This window comes from Neofelis nebulosa, chromosome 1, assembly GCF_028018385.1.
Source record: "Neofelis nebulosa isolate mNeoNeb1 chromosome 1, mNeoNeb1.pri, whole genome shotgun sequence".
Taxonomy (NCBI): Eukaryota; Metazoa; Chordata; class Mammalia; order Carnivora; family Felidae; genus Neofelis; species Neofelis nebulosa.
This window is the reverse complement of record NC_080782.1, coordinates 93,026,155-93,039,216: the sequence shown is the minus strand read 5'-3', so window position 1 is coordinate 93,039,216 and position 13,062 is coordinate 93,026,155.

Here is a 13,062-nt window from a genome sequence, read left to right as displayed (position 1 = left end):
TGCTTCAGAGCTGTAGGAGCAAGAGACCGCCTATCAGGAAAATAGAGATAATTACAAACAACAATCACAGCTGCTAGCAGCAGCACTCATAACACATCATCAGAGTGAAAAGATTGCAACTAATGCATCAGACATTGAGCCACACTCAGTCACCTTGATGGACCCAGAGCAGAGACAATCTAAAGACAAAGCCAGCACTAATAGGGGAGGTGGAAACTAAAGTCCAGGGTTTGCCTTGCATGAGAAATTCTTACTCATTTCAGAATTAAGGCCCAAAGACTTAGCTCATTTTGCATAAGAGATTTATTATCTAAAGATTACTTGTCAATCAACTCTGCAAGCTTTCTTAACGTACTTGAACATTTCCTATAGATGGCACTTGAATCATTATGCTTATTTTTCCCAACTGTATGAAGAACCACCCTTCATGTAGGTATTGTGCCCTGCACTCTAGTTCCAAAGCCATTTAGGAAACATTTCATTGTTCCTTGACAGAGACATAGAATTTTCAGTAGCCAAGGCTTAGTTAAGTTTGACTCTTCTCCAGAAAAAGATAATTATGATTTATTAAACAATATTCATTTTTGGAAATACTCATTTCATTTCCTGTGAAGCATTTTAAATATTAGGATTATTTAGTAAATGCATTTTTTCCTTTAATTTCCTTTGCATTAATATCTTACCAAACTCCCAAAAATAACCAGCAACTAATAAAACAAAACATGCATAAAAATAATAATAGCATAAGTCGAATAGATTAAATTCGGATAAAATCATATTCTGCTTTGAAATAAGCAGTATAATCAGAATATATAAAAATTTATAAATAAGGTAGAGGAGGATAATATTGCCATCATTCTTTTTCTTTGTGTTCCAAATCTGCATATCCTATTAACATAAATTATATGCATTTGCAATGTTTATTGTCACTCACAGAAAAGATGTTTTGATTTTAGCCAAGTGTTAGTAATGTGTTTGCTTAAGGGACACCAAATGCAAAAATAGATAGATGAATTTAGTTTTTGTTTGAAGTAAATATGGGTTAACTGCTCTATAGCGAGATGTAACTGGAAGTATGTATTTGAGAGATGAAAATACACATATTAGTTACAGCCTTGGCCAGAAATGAGCTTGCATGGGGAATGTATACAGCATCATCTCTGATACTAAGGCAAGCAAACAATGGTGTGTGTGGATTTAGGTAACTTAATGAGAAGGGGGGATATTAAGGTAATTCCTGCATCATTGCTACTTCTGTTTGCTCTTAGAAGAAAGGTGAGGTTACTTTCAAAACTCCTAGTGACAATTCCTTTTTAGAAGTGTCAAAAGTAGCCCCGTTTCTTTTTCAAATCTTACTGTGGTTTTTTTTTGCCCCCGTAAACCTGATTTCCCTGTTGATGTAGATTTTGGAAGGAACTTTCTAGAAAACATACTTTTTCCATGCTCCTGGACTATGCTCCATGCTCCTGTGCAGATAGGTCATGAGTAAAGTGATGACCATGGGAAAAACTGCACATGTTCCTTTCCTACCTTTTGCATGGGTGCCAATTCATCAACAAACTAAAGAACTTTTACATATATCCAAGTGCATTCTACATATAAACTATGTTTAGCATTGTCACATATAATATTTTACTTGATCTGAATGATAATCCCGAAAGAAGAAAGGGAAGACATTCTTATTATTAATCAGACTCTAAAAGCATCTCCTATTTATAAAGTATCATACAATATGCAAAATGTTTTCATACAGTCTTATTCCAGCTTCAAACAAATTACCATGGTATCAGGACAATTTGCAAGAGAAATAAGTGTGAGTAGTTAGTATTCACAAAAGTTGTTCAAGGTCACTTATGACCAAATAAGTACAAATTAAAATTACCAGAAAACATTTTCACCTGTCAAATAATTGAGGAAATGATATACTCCGTTTTGTCAAGGGCATGTGTTGGTAAAAAGGGTACTATTATAGGCTGATGGTGAAGTTATCATTTGTTATACCCTTTCTGAATGATTATTTTGGCACTAGGAATTCACTCAAGGTAAATGGGAGATATAAACAAAGGTTTCTGTGTAAATGAATTCATTACAGAGCTATTTATAATACACAACATGAGAGACCACATTTATTTGGGTAAATGTAATTAGAGGTAGCCATTTTGGACCATGGGGAAATCTTGCCGATTGAGACCTTACAAAGGGAAACAAAAGTTGGAAGAAGGCTGGGAGCAGAATGGCCCTAATCATCCACACTGCCCTTCCTTAGAGTTTTATATGAGAAAAATAAAATGCTTGTGTAAGGTACTATTCTTTTGGGATTCAGCTGTTACAGCCCAAACTAATTTTGACTGACGTAACCATACTTGCTGGCTTATGCATATATTAATGCATGTATTTAATATTTAAAAATATGTTTTAGAAAACCTCAATCCTTTTATTGTAAGCACAGATTGGTTATTAGGGAAAAGGTAGGAATGAATCTACATAGTAATCACTGACTCGTTAGCCAATAGAAATTGAAAATCTGAAGTTCTTTTCACAAGTATAGAAATATATATCTCTGATTAAACTGCTTAGGTAATACCCTTTATGCTTCTTCTAGGACTTGATGATCCTGAGATTTCTTTTAGCTTTATGAGTCTACAGTTGATTTAGCAGCCACATTTATTATTTGAAGAAAGCAGGAAAGCTGGTGTTAAATGTTCCTCAAAGTAGTATTGAGGTTTTAATTGTTACAGGACATATGGAGGAAAGAGACCCTGAGCAGCTCACTTCCAAGCCTGAAAATTTTTCAGTGAATATTTCAAAACACAATAGTGTGCCTGTTCAATTAGGAAGCTGTTGGTGTTTATTTGCTTTCACTGCACATAACTTTGGCTACTCAAGTCATTGTAGCCCTTCCAAATTAATAAAGAGAAAACTTTTTGTTCACTGGTGAATATTCTATTAATTTTCACTTATGCAAAATCAATGCTACAAAAACTATGGAACACTTTTGATTATGGATTCATATTTTGGGATGTAATTTTGAGGGCACCATTACAGTTAATGAACTCTGCCAAGTTCAATTCAGTATACTGAGCTATAGGAAATTCTCAAATTTTTTCTCTTTGTGAATAGTGAAGGCAGCAAACATTTTGACTACTAAAACAGCTTTCCTTAAAAAATAAGGTGTTTCTCTTCCTCAGATGCCTTCTCAGAAGACTTTTTCTAATCCTTTTTTTAGCCGACAACCCTCATACTTCTTAATTTTTCTATAGCATCTTACTTTATGTAACATTTTCTCCTTTCTCCCCATCTCTTGCCTTTAGACTTCCCTTTTTTCCTTCTCAGTGAGAGATGAAAATGTTAGTACTACTATAGATAAGGCTCATGGGAAATGGTGGCTTTATTTGGGCGTCCGAGTGGGACTAAAATACTCCCTTGAACGAATTAGCCCACCTGGATCCTGGCATAGATGACTCTGCAGGGCCATCTGGAAGTGCACATAGTGGAGAGCAGAGAATGGTTGTGTGTTCTGAGGACATGGGGCTCCAAAGGAGAGCTCTGCCCTCCTGGAATCCATGCCCATGCCCCCCGGCCCTTGTTTTGTTCTATTGCTGCTCAATGTTCGGTTCCTTATCCCCTGTACATGTCTTGTCCACCTAATTTTTTTTTCTTCATTGCTGCCTCTTCTTCCTTAACTTGTTATCCTGAAGCTTGGCTATTCCTGGGGTTCATTCTTCTTCCTTATACTCACCCCCTTTGGAGTCACCTTTTACAGTTGTGGCTTCGCTTATTTATAAAGGCACTAAATTTATTTCTCCAGTTCTGGCTTCAGGACTCCTCATTGGACATCAGTACTAAAACTCGTTTTTAAAACCAAACCCATTCATTTTCCCCTATACAAACCATCCCTTTGATGTCACATTTTTGCTACTGTATCACACTTCTCTAGTCACCCAGACGCAGAAAGTCTGATAGCCTTTCCTCTAATCAGACATTCCTTTGCTGTATCTCCTGAATCCATCCTTTCCTTTCCATTCCCACTGATACCACGCTGGCTCCATCCGCTTCGAGATCACTTGCACCGAATTTGAAAGGCCACACAAAGATTAGCTTATGCTCAAAGCGTTTTTAGCCTCTCCCTGGTCCAGCTCACCCTGCATACATCAATCTTCTTTAAGGTTAATCTCCCTTGCCTTTGGGACTAAATCCCTTTATACTGCATCTGAGGGCTCACACAATTTACCCTTTATATACCTTTGGAGCTAATCTACTTTTCTCACACAAAGCTTCAATTCCAATCCAATTCCTTTAACATTGTTTTTCCTCCATGTCTTTGCTCACTCTGTTCTCCCTACAAAGAGATTTTCAACACATTTCTCTATCAAAATCCTACCTTTTCTTAAAGGTCCAAGTTAAAATTTCACCCTTTCATGAGGCTCTCTCAACATGAAATTATATATGCTGCCTTTTCAACTCAATGATGTTTTTATGACAATTTTGATTGTCAGTTTTGTGATGCTTTGTTACTATATCTCTTTAATATCTTTTATCTCTAATTTTAGATTGTAAACTACTTGAGGGGAAGGTGTTTATTTGTATTTTCCACTGTTAATAGTAAGGAACAGCATACCAGTTTACTGATGGCTATCTGGAGATGATACCATCTATTATAAAAACTTTTCACCTCCCTTCTCTCCATGAATGGTGACTAATGCTGAAAGTTATTATTCAAAATAGCTACCTACAGAATAGGGATTGGATTTTTCTTGGTGATATATGTACTTAGTTTTTTTCCTCACTCAAATGCCAATGTAGGTTTTGATCTATCATTATTTGATTCCCTTCTTGGGGTTTTTAGAGTTCCATGCCTCTAGTTATTGTTGGTAAGTAATATCATCATGTGCAAAGAAGTCAGTCTCTGGAAATTAACAAAACCAATTTCCTCATTGTATAGCCACATGCAACATTGCCAGATTTAAACTGAGGACCCAGGGCTCTCCCATAAGAAGGTTTCTCTGTGACAATCCATAAAGCTTGAAGAAATTTCCAAGGCTAAAAGTAATACATGGTCAAGTTGGGGGCCAAGAAAACTAATGGAAAGACTTTTCCCAGAAAGATTGTGTGGTGTCTTTGTCCTGGGAAATGATCCCCCTTCCTCCTCCAGGGTGTGTGTTGACAATTAGGCTAACAGCACGTTCCTCTCCAGCTTTTGGAAATAAGGTTGGTAGTGGGCAGTAAGTAAACCAGTACAATCAAAGCAACTGCTTAATAAAAAAGCCACACTACTTTAGTTTCAGCACGAAATCAAAAAAGTTTAATACGTGGAATTCATGCTCTAAAAAAGCAGCTCACATAATTTGTAGTACTTACTCTCCCTCAAAAACAAACAAACAAACAACAACAACAACCAAAAAAAAAAAAAAGAAGAAAAGTAAGAGAACTTGACCAGAAAATGATCCAGTGGCTGTGAGAGAGAGCTCTTTTTCTTCTCAAATGTGAAATAATTTTGACTTTTTTGTACATTGAAAGGAGCATTGAGTTAGAGCCACTCTGGAGTTGTAAAGGTCTATAGAATCCTCTCTTTAAAATAATTTTTATTGATTCATCTATAAGCAGAAATATTAGAATCCAATTTTCTGTAAACTGCTTTCATCAGATATTCTTTAAAATGTGTCATGAATATTTCCCATAGCTTCTTCTTTGTGTTCTCTTTTCTGCGCAAACTGCACTACTAAGCATTCACTTGGTATAATTTCCCGCCTCTGAATCTCTGTTCTCATTATATTTGCATCAGAAATCCCAAAGGATTGCAGTATATAAGCACCCTATCTTAAGTTAGTTACGATATAACTAACCATACTCTTCTTGTAGGCGACAAATAAGGATTTAAGTTCACCCATAAATTATATCACACACAGTTATCTGGCTACCTGATAAACATCATCTTATAAGTAGCAAAGGGAGGACCCTGAAAGGGTTAAAGTAGTGTGTATACAAACCACCCTTGCAGTTGTAATGGTGACCTTAGGAAAAAAAAAATATCACTGTCTCTAATTTTTAAGTTTTAAAATACATGCTGAAAGAGCAAGAACATACAGTTTTTAACATCTAGATCTCACTTTCAGGACTGCATTCAGAATTTTTATAACACACCAAATTTGCAATGATTTCTATGGCTGTTTATGGCCTCTGTGTCAGCCAGTTCAGGTGGAGGTTAAAGTTGACTGTGGGGCAATTTTCTGGTTTTTGGCAGTGTGTGACTTTTAATATTGGTTGCAATCTGTACTTTGCTAAGGTTTTCAGACTTTGTTTTTGAAGCAAGAGGTTTGAAGGTTCTAGCTTTAACTAATCATGTTTAGCATGCTTAGAAATTAAAGAAACAGCATCTGATTAGATGCTTACGGGAGACTACTGAGCAAAAGGCAAATATCTAGCTTTCAAAGAAATGGGTAAAACGCCTGGATACAATAAGCTTATCTATATAAGTAAGGTTTTTAAAAAATAATTGCCAAAAGTCATTATGTCCACTGCTTTGCTGAAGTTACCTTGTGAATTTGTCATAGTGGTTCTGTAAAATAGGAATGGGTAGGCCATGTTGTAGACTTGTACAATTTTTAAATTGCTTTTGTCATTTTCTTTCTGGAACTACGCCTCCGTGTAATTTTGATGGTACAGAAGGTAATTGTGCCTTCATTTCTATGTAACATAGATCAAAGCTGCCATTTTTAAAAACTAATCTCAGTAGCCAAAATTATGGTCCCAAGGGTGAAAACCGACCCCCAAAAAAGTCATCCAGAATCCATGTTGGAGATTGATGGGGTTCGTGGGGAGAGACACCTTGCCATTTTATCTGGGTTTTCTAGTATTGGGGAAATCTGTATACTTGGAATGATAAGGGCCCATTTTTGCTGGTCCATGGGAAGAATCTTCCTATAAATGAAGCCAACCCAAAAGAAAGCAGAGCCAATAAATGATGCTAGCCAATGCATTTTTTTTTTTGTTTTCAGTTAAGCCACCTTAAGTAGGGTTTTTGACATGAACAAACAAAAGAATTCTAAGATTCCTTTCCATTTTATATAGAAGAGTTTACCTGACTTCCCCCCAAATACACAGCTTATTGGTGGCAGGCCCAGGTTTTAATCTAAATCTCTGATTCCAGAACCACAGTCCTATAATGAAACTGAGAATAGCTTGGGGAATTTGGCACCAGTCAGTTACTTAAGATATCAAGATGGCCATAGGCTCTGACTCCAATTGAACTAACCATTTTCTTCCGAAGAGGTTTTTGTGTGCCCTAAAATGATAAGGGGAATAGTTTTTGAAGTATGGATGTAGCCCAGAAGATTCAGGCACATAGCCTCTGTTTTTGTTGAGACGATTTTGAAGAATAGTTGTTTATCTTAACCTTGGCAAGTGAAAATGTTTTGTAGAAATTTTTTTTCACCTCTATCAGTGTTGACTTGGACTGGTTATACATGGTGGTTTATTGTGGTGCACATAGTCAATATAACCTAGTATTTATCAATGGGAGCTGCTGCAAAAATCCCTGGATTTGATCACCATCCTCTCCTGAGATGAATCTTCCTCATATGCTCTTCCATAAGCTGAAGAGAGGCTGTTCCTTTAGCCCTCACTGTGTTTTGATGACCTAGTTAGTAAGAGGTCTCTGCTTGGACGGCATGGATAGCTATACTGTGGGTAAGCTACTTCTTAGATGTCTGAGACATTTAGTGAAATATTAAAGTCTGGTAAATATTCATGGACCACTGAGTATATCCTTTGGTTGAGATAAAAACAAGTATAGGAATTCTTGTCAAATAAGATTTCAAAACTTGTTCTAGAATTTCCTCAAATTAACATGTTTGAAAAAAGTTTCAGTATTAAGATAGATGGCACACTTCTTAGGTGTAGGGAAAAGTGCCTTCACTTCTTCCTGAAATTTAAATTTCTTAACAATAATTTATGGGGATAAGGTCGCAGGTATTCAATAATTTAAGTATCTCAGACTTAGATGTTCAGGTCTCACAGATGTTCAAGTTTTTGTTTCATTTTTGGGACCCTTTTGTTTACTCCAAAACAGAAAGAAAACTTTCAGTACACTGTTTCCAAAAGTTAGGATACAAATGCTCAATATTGGTCAGAGTGCACATTTTAAACTCTGTTTACCAGGTTCCAGGACCAAGGCTGAGTTAAATATCATATCAAATTATTTTAAAATATATTTGTACTGCCTGCTATCCCCTTACATACAGTTGGAGGGGGGAAAAAAGAACTGACTCCAAGTTTATTGCTAGAAAATCTAGTGTTTGGGGTTTACAATAAATAAGCAGACATTGCTACTTGAGGCCTAATTTTTGAAGTCTTTAAAAAATAAAAGTCTAGTATAAAATGCAAATTGGGAAGTTAAGCACAGTGAGTTGAATAGGCAGTAGCCTCTGCTCCCTCCTGAAAATTCAATAAAATGACAGTACAGGTATTTTTAAAGATGATAGATACCTAAGGACAAAGAGAAGAGGAAATGTCAGTAATGAAACATTGGAAGCCAAAGAACAGATGGAAGAATTAAAACTGACTTAGCAGATCCCAGAATGCTGAATCCTAATTACACAGTGGAGAAAGCAAAGAAGCCAAGTGATTTATACCATGAGACCTGCAAAGGGCTCCAGAATTGCTGATGCTAGAAAGTGCTGGAAGTGGAGACAAAAGTGGGTTGAAAACAAGAATTTTGGTTGAAAGTCTTTCCAGAAAGCCAGTCACCCAGTTTGCTCCTCTCCTCTGCTCAATCGGCCACTGCTTTCCTCCGATGCTGGCAGGTTTGTCCTCTCTAGAAGGTCTCTGTCCTGCAGAGACAGAGAAGCAGGGGAATGAAGTAAAGATTGATATATCTATGTTGACTCTCCCAGCTTGCCTGTTAGGATTATATTCACAAGCAAGAATTGAAGAAACTGTCTCTGAGGAATGATTGATCCTCTAAGTAAAGATGCTGACTACCTCCAGTGGATTAATTTAGGCAGACAACCCTAAAAAGAATACACATTCAACAACCATCTCTGTCCACCGCAGGTAGACTTTCTAATTAACAGTTTTTTGGCTGAGTCATAAGTGGGAGCAGACTGTAGAGGATCACCGAGCATTTGAAAAAGCCTCCAAAGTGAAAAGCATACACCAAAAATAAAGAAACAAAGAAATAAATAAAGTAATTTGGAGGGAAGAGTTTCTGTTGTATAGAAAACACAAAATGATCATAGTATAGTGAATAGTCCACCATGACTGAAAATGAATATTGATTTAATGAAAATTATGTTTTGTTATCTTAATAGGAAATGGGAAATATGAATGCATGGGTGGGAGCCTCATCTTCACAGTGGGAAGTCAATAGTGTCTAAAACTCAAAGGTCAAGAAGAAGCAATTAAAGTAAATTACTCAGAAAAATAAAAATTAATAAAAAATTGTTAAAGGATTCAGAAGTGGTTGCCTCTAGAAATCAGGAAGCAGTGGCATATGGGAGGTCAGAGGCATGCTGTTTTTTTAAAAACAAGAGCTATTGGGCGCCTGGGTGGCGCAGTCGGTTAAGCGTCCGACTTCAGCCAGGTCACGATCTCGCGGTCCGTGAGTTCGAGCCCCGCGTCAGGCTCTGGGCTGATGGCTCGGAGCCTGGAGCCTGTTTCCGATTCTGTGTCTCCCTCTCTCTCTGCCCCTCCCCCGTTCATGCTCTGTCTCTCTCTGTCCCAAAAATAAATAAAAAATGTTGAAAAAAAAAAAAATTAAAAAAAAAACAAAAAAAAACAAAAAAAAAACAAGAGCTATTAATTCTGAACTGTGTTCATGCATAACTTTGACAAAAATAAAAATTGAAATAAATACACGGCATAAAAATTTTTCAAAAGATACATAGGTATCTGGAATACAATTTTTACAGATCTGTTTACCATTCTATGTCATAATGTGTTGTCATTATTAACTGTGCATATATATATATAACAGAAATATTCATGTTTCTTTTTACTAATGAGAATAAAGCTGCACTTAACATCCCTACTCATATAACTTTATTCTTAAATTTTTATATGTGTGTAGATGTATGCATACATACTCACATACTTATGTATATATCCAAATAACTGACTTGTGATTTAGATGTGAGGGTCTCCAGAAGGGAAAACAACAGAGAAACTTCCAAAATTGCACTAAAGCCCCTTCTGGCACACATAAAGGATGAATGTTCAATTCTTATCCATGTGTTAAGACCCAGTTCGAATGCCACTTCTCCAAGTCTTCCCTGACCCATCCATCTGAAAGCAGTCAACTGTATGTTCCTTTACCTTTTGACATTTGTCACAAGCGATTGTCTTTCTGTTTTTGCCTCTATTCTTCTGTTGCCATTGATAACTCCCTAGCTTTACTTTTCACAAATTCAAACTCTTGGTGAGACTGCTTAATGATTTCTTTAGTTCCAAACCTGAAACCAGCTTGAGTCAGGTACTCCTCTTTGTGGCCAGGGCTTAGGGAGGGTTTGGTTGAATGAGGTGCTGCCTTCTTCTTTTGTCTTCTTTTTCTTTCTTTTTCACTTACTTATTTTGAGAGAGGGAGAGCATGCATGCACATGCACTCATGCACACACAAGCAGGGTAGGAGCAGAAAGAGAGGGAGAAAGAGAGAATCCCAAGCAAGTTTCAAGCCCAAAGCAGAGCCTCATGTGGGGCTCAATCTCATGACTTTGACATCTTTACTTCACCCGAAACCGAGAGTCAGATGCTTAACTGTCAGACACCCCGTGAGGTGTCTCTTCTTAAGACATCTGACTGTATGAAGGAGAAAGGGTATTTCCAGAAGGTACTGGACAGATGCCTCAAATATTTTCTACACCAGTGTTTATTATTAGTTCTTTGGGTAAGAGGATGAGTAATTATTGGTAAAATCGTGTTGAGTCAAAACTGTTAAAGTGAGAAGGGAAAGCTGTCTTGAGGTTTGTTAAAGAAACTGGCCCTTCTCTCCTGGCCCAATTCTGTTCTATTCATTGATTAATTTATTCTGTTACTAGATTTGGTATTGTACAACATTTTTAACAATTTTTATCATATATAGATATGGTAGTCAAAACAATAACTTGATGAACTATTAACTCTCTTTACTGATAACATTTATCCAGCAATGCAGTTTTCAGATGCATGTTCTCAAGTGTTTAATTCTTCCTAATTTCTATAGAAATTCCAGTAAAAGGTTAAGATGAATCATTATGGAAAAATTAGATTAAACCAGAATCTGATCAATAGAAAAATGAATGTGACTATAGGAAACAGAAAATATTTGGGCAGTTGACCAGTTGACCAGTTTGATGTAGCGATAAAATTGTCCAACACAACTCAATGATTCAGGTACTGTCATTGAGGATTCTGTAGCTAAGCAATTATGTACAGCAACAGGGATTTTAGAAAATCTAGGTGAGGTTTAGATTATGAATATCCACTCATAAATATCAATTCATTTAGGGGTAATGACCTCACTAAGAAATGATTCACGTGAATAACCATATTCTTTTTAAATATTTTTTAACCTTATTTATTTTGAGAGTATGTGTGTGCGCGCGTGTGTGCGCGCGCGCACACACACACACACACACACACACACACAAGCAAGCGAGAGACACAGAGAGAGGGAGAGAGACAATCCCAAGCTGAGCACAGAGCCCAACACGGGTTTGGAACCCATGAACCATGAAATCATGATCTGAACTGAGATCAAGAGCCGGATGCTTAACTGACTGAGCCACTCAGGCACCCCAACCATATTCTGATTTGTTGGCATTACATGATTCAGTTTTTCACACTGAAAATACATTGTCCTTTGTCTAAACACATGTCTGTTCACTTATCCTTAGTCTGGAGCAGGAAAAAAAAGCATTTTTCTACGAAGAAATTTTTATTCTTTGGGAAAAGTTGTATTTTTATGCTTGATTCTTTTGTAATTAATGGATTAATTTTGTGTTCCTCTTTCTTTTGCACAAATGGGTATCTTCTTGCTTGTGTATTCCAAGTACATATTCCTCATTTAAAATACAAAACCTAATCACCCTATTTCCCTTGCTTTGGGAGCCTTGCTCTCCCAGCTAACCATTCATCATTGGCCTTTAAATTGCTGTAGGCAAGCAGAAAAGGATTTCCTTCTTTATATTTTCTTAGTATAATTTCACAGAAAAGAAAATTAATAGAAGTGTAAAAGACTCCCTGAGAACTTCTGCGGCCACTGCAATTTAGAAATGTTATTGAATTGGTACAAAAGTATGAAATAAAAGAAACGAAAATATTAGGCTAAAGAAACCTGCAGTTTTGCTTTTTAAAATATCTGTAACGAGGTTCAGGCTGACCGCCGTAGACTTTCAAAGCCTGCTGCTCTGCAAAGACTGATGCCGCCTCACTCACTGTCTCATCAGCCCAAATGTTAGACGATGACCATGACAGAGGCAGACACACCCAGTCTCATTCTGAATGAAACACAGGTAAATCACAACTGTGATGAAATACTGTTTCCAGCTACCAGACTGGCAGAGATGAAAAGGTTTGCTAATACACTTGGAGAGTAAGTGAGCTTTCTGCCCTCCAACCCTATTGGGAATGTGAGTTGATATGACCTCCACAGAGGACAATTTGGCATATTTACCAAAATTAAAAGTGCTCATGCTCTTGGCCTAGAATTCGACTTCTAAAAACTTACCCTTTAGAAAATATATCCATATGTACAAAGATACTCATTGTGACTTTTATTTTTGAAAATAAAATGATAAGCCAGGGAATACTTGAAATAGGGGAAAGTCTGTACCATATACAAGGGGTATTATTAAGTGCAGAGTAGTGTGTGCAGGCAGAACAGTACCATTTTGGTTTTTCTCCCTTTTTTCCTTGTTTTTAAAGACTTAGACCATAATTCAGAAAGGCAGCATAAGAAGCTGAATACATGGGGTGCCTGGGTAGCTCAGTTGGTTAAGTGTCTGACTTTGGCTTAGGTCATGATCTCCTGGTTTCTGAGTTCGAACCCTGTGTTGGGCTCTGTGCTGACAGCTCGGATCCTGGAGCCTG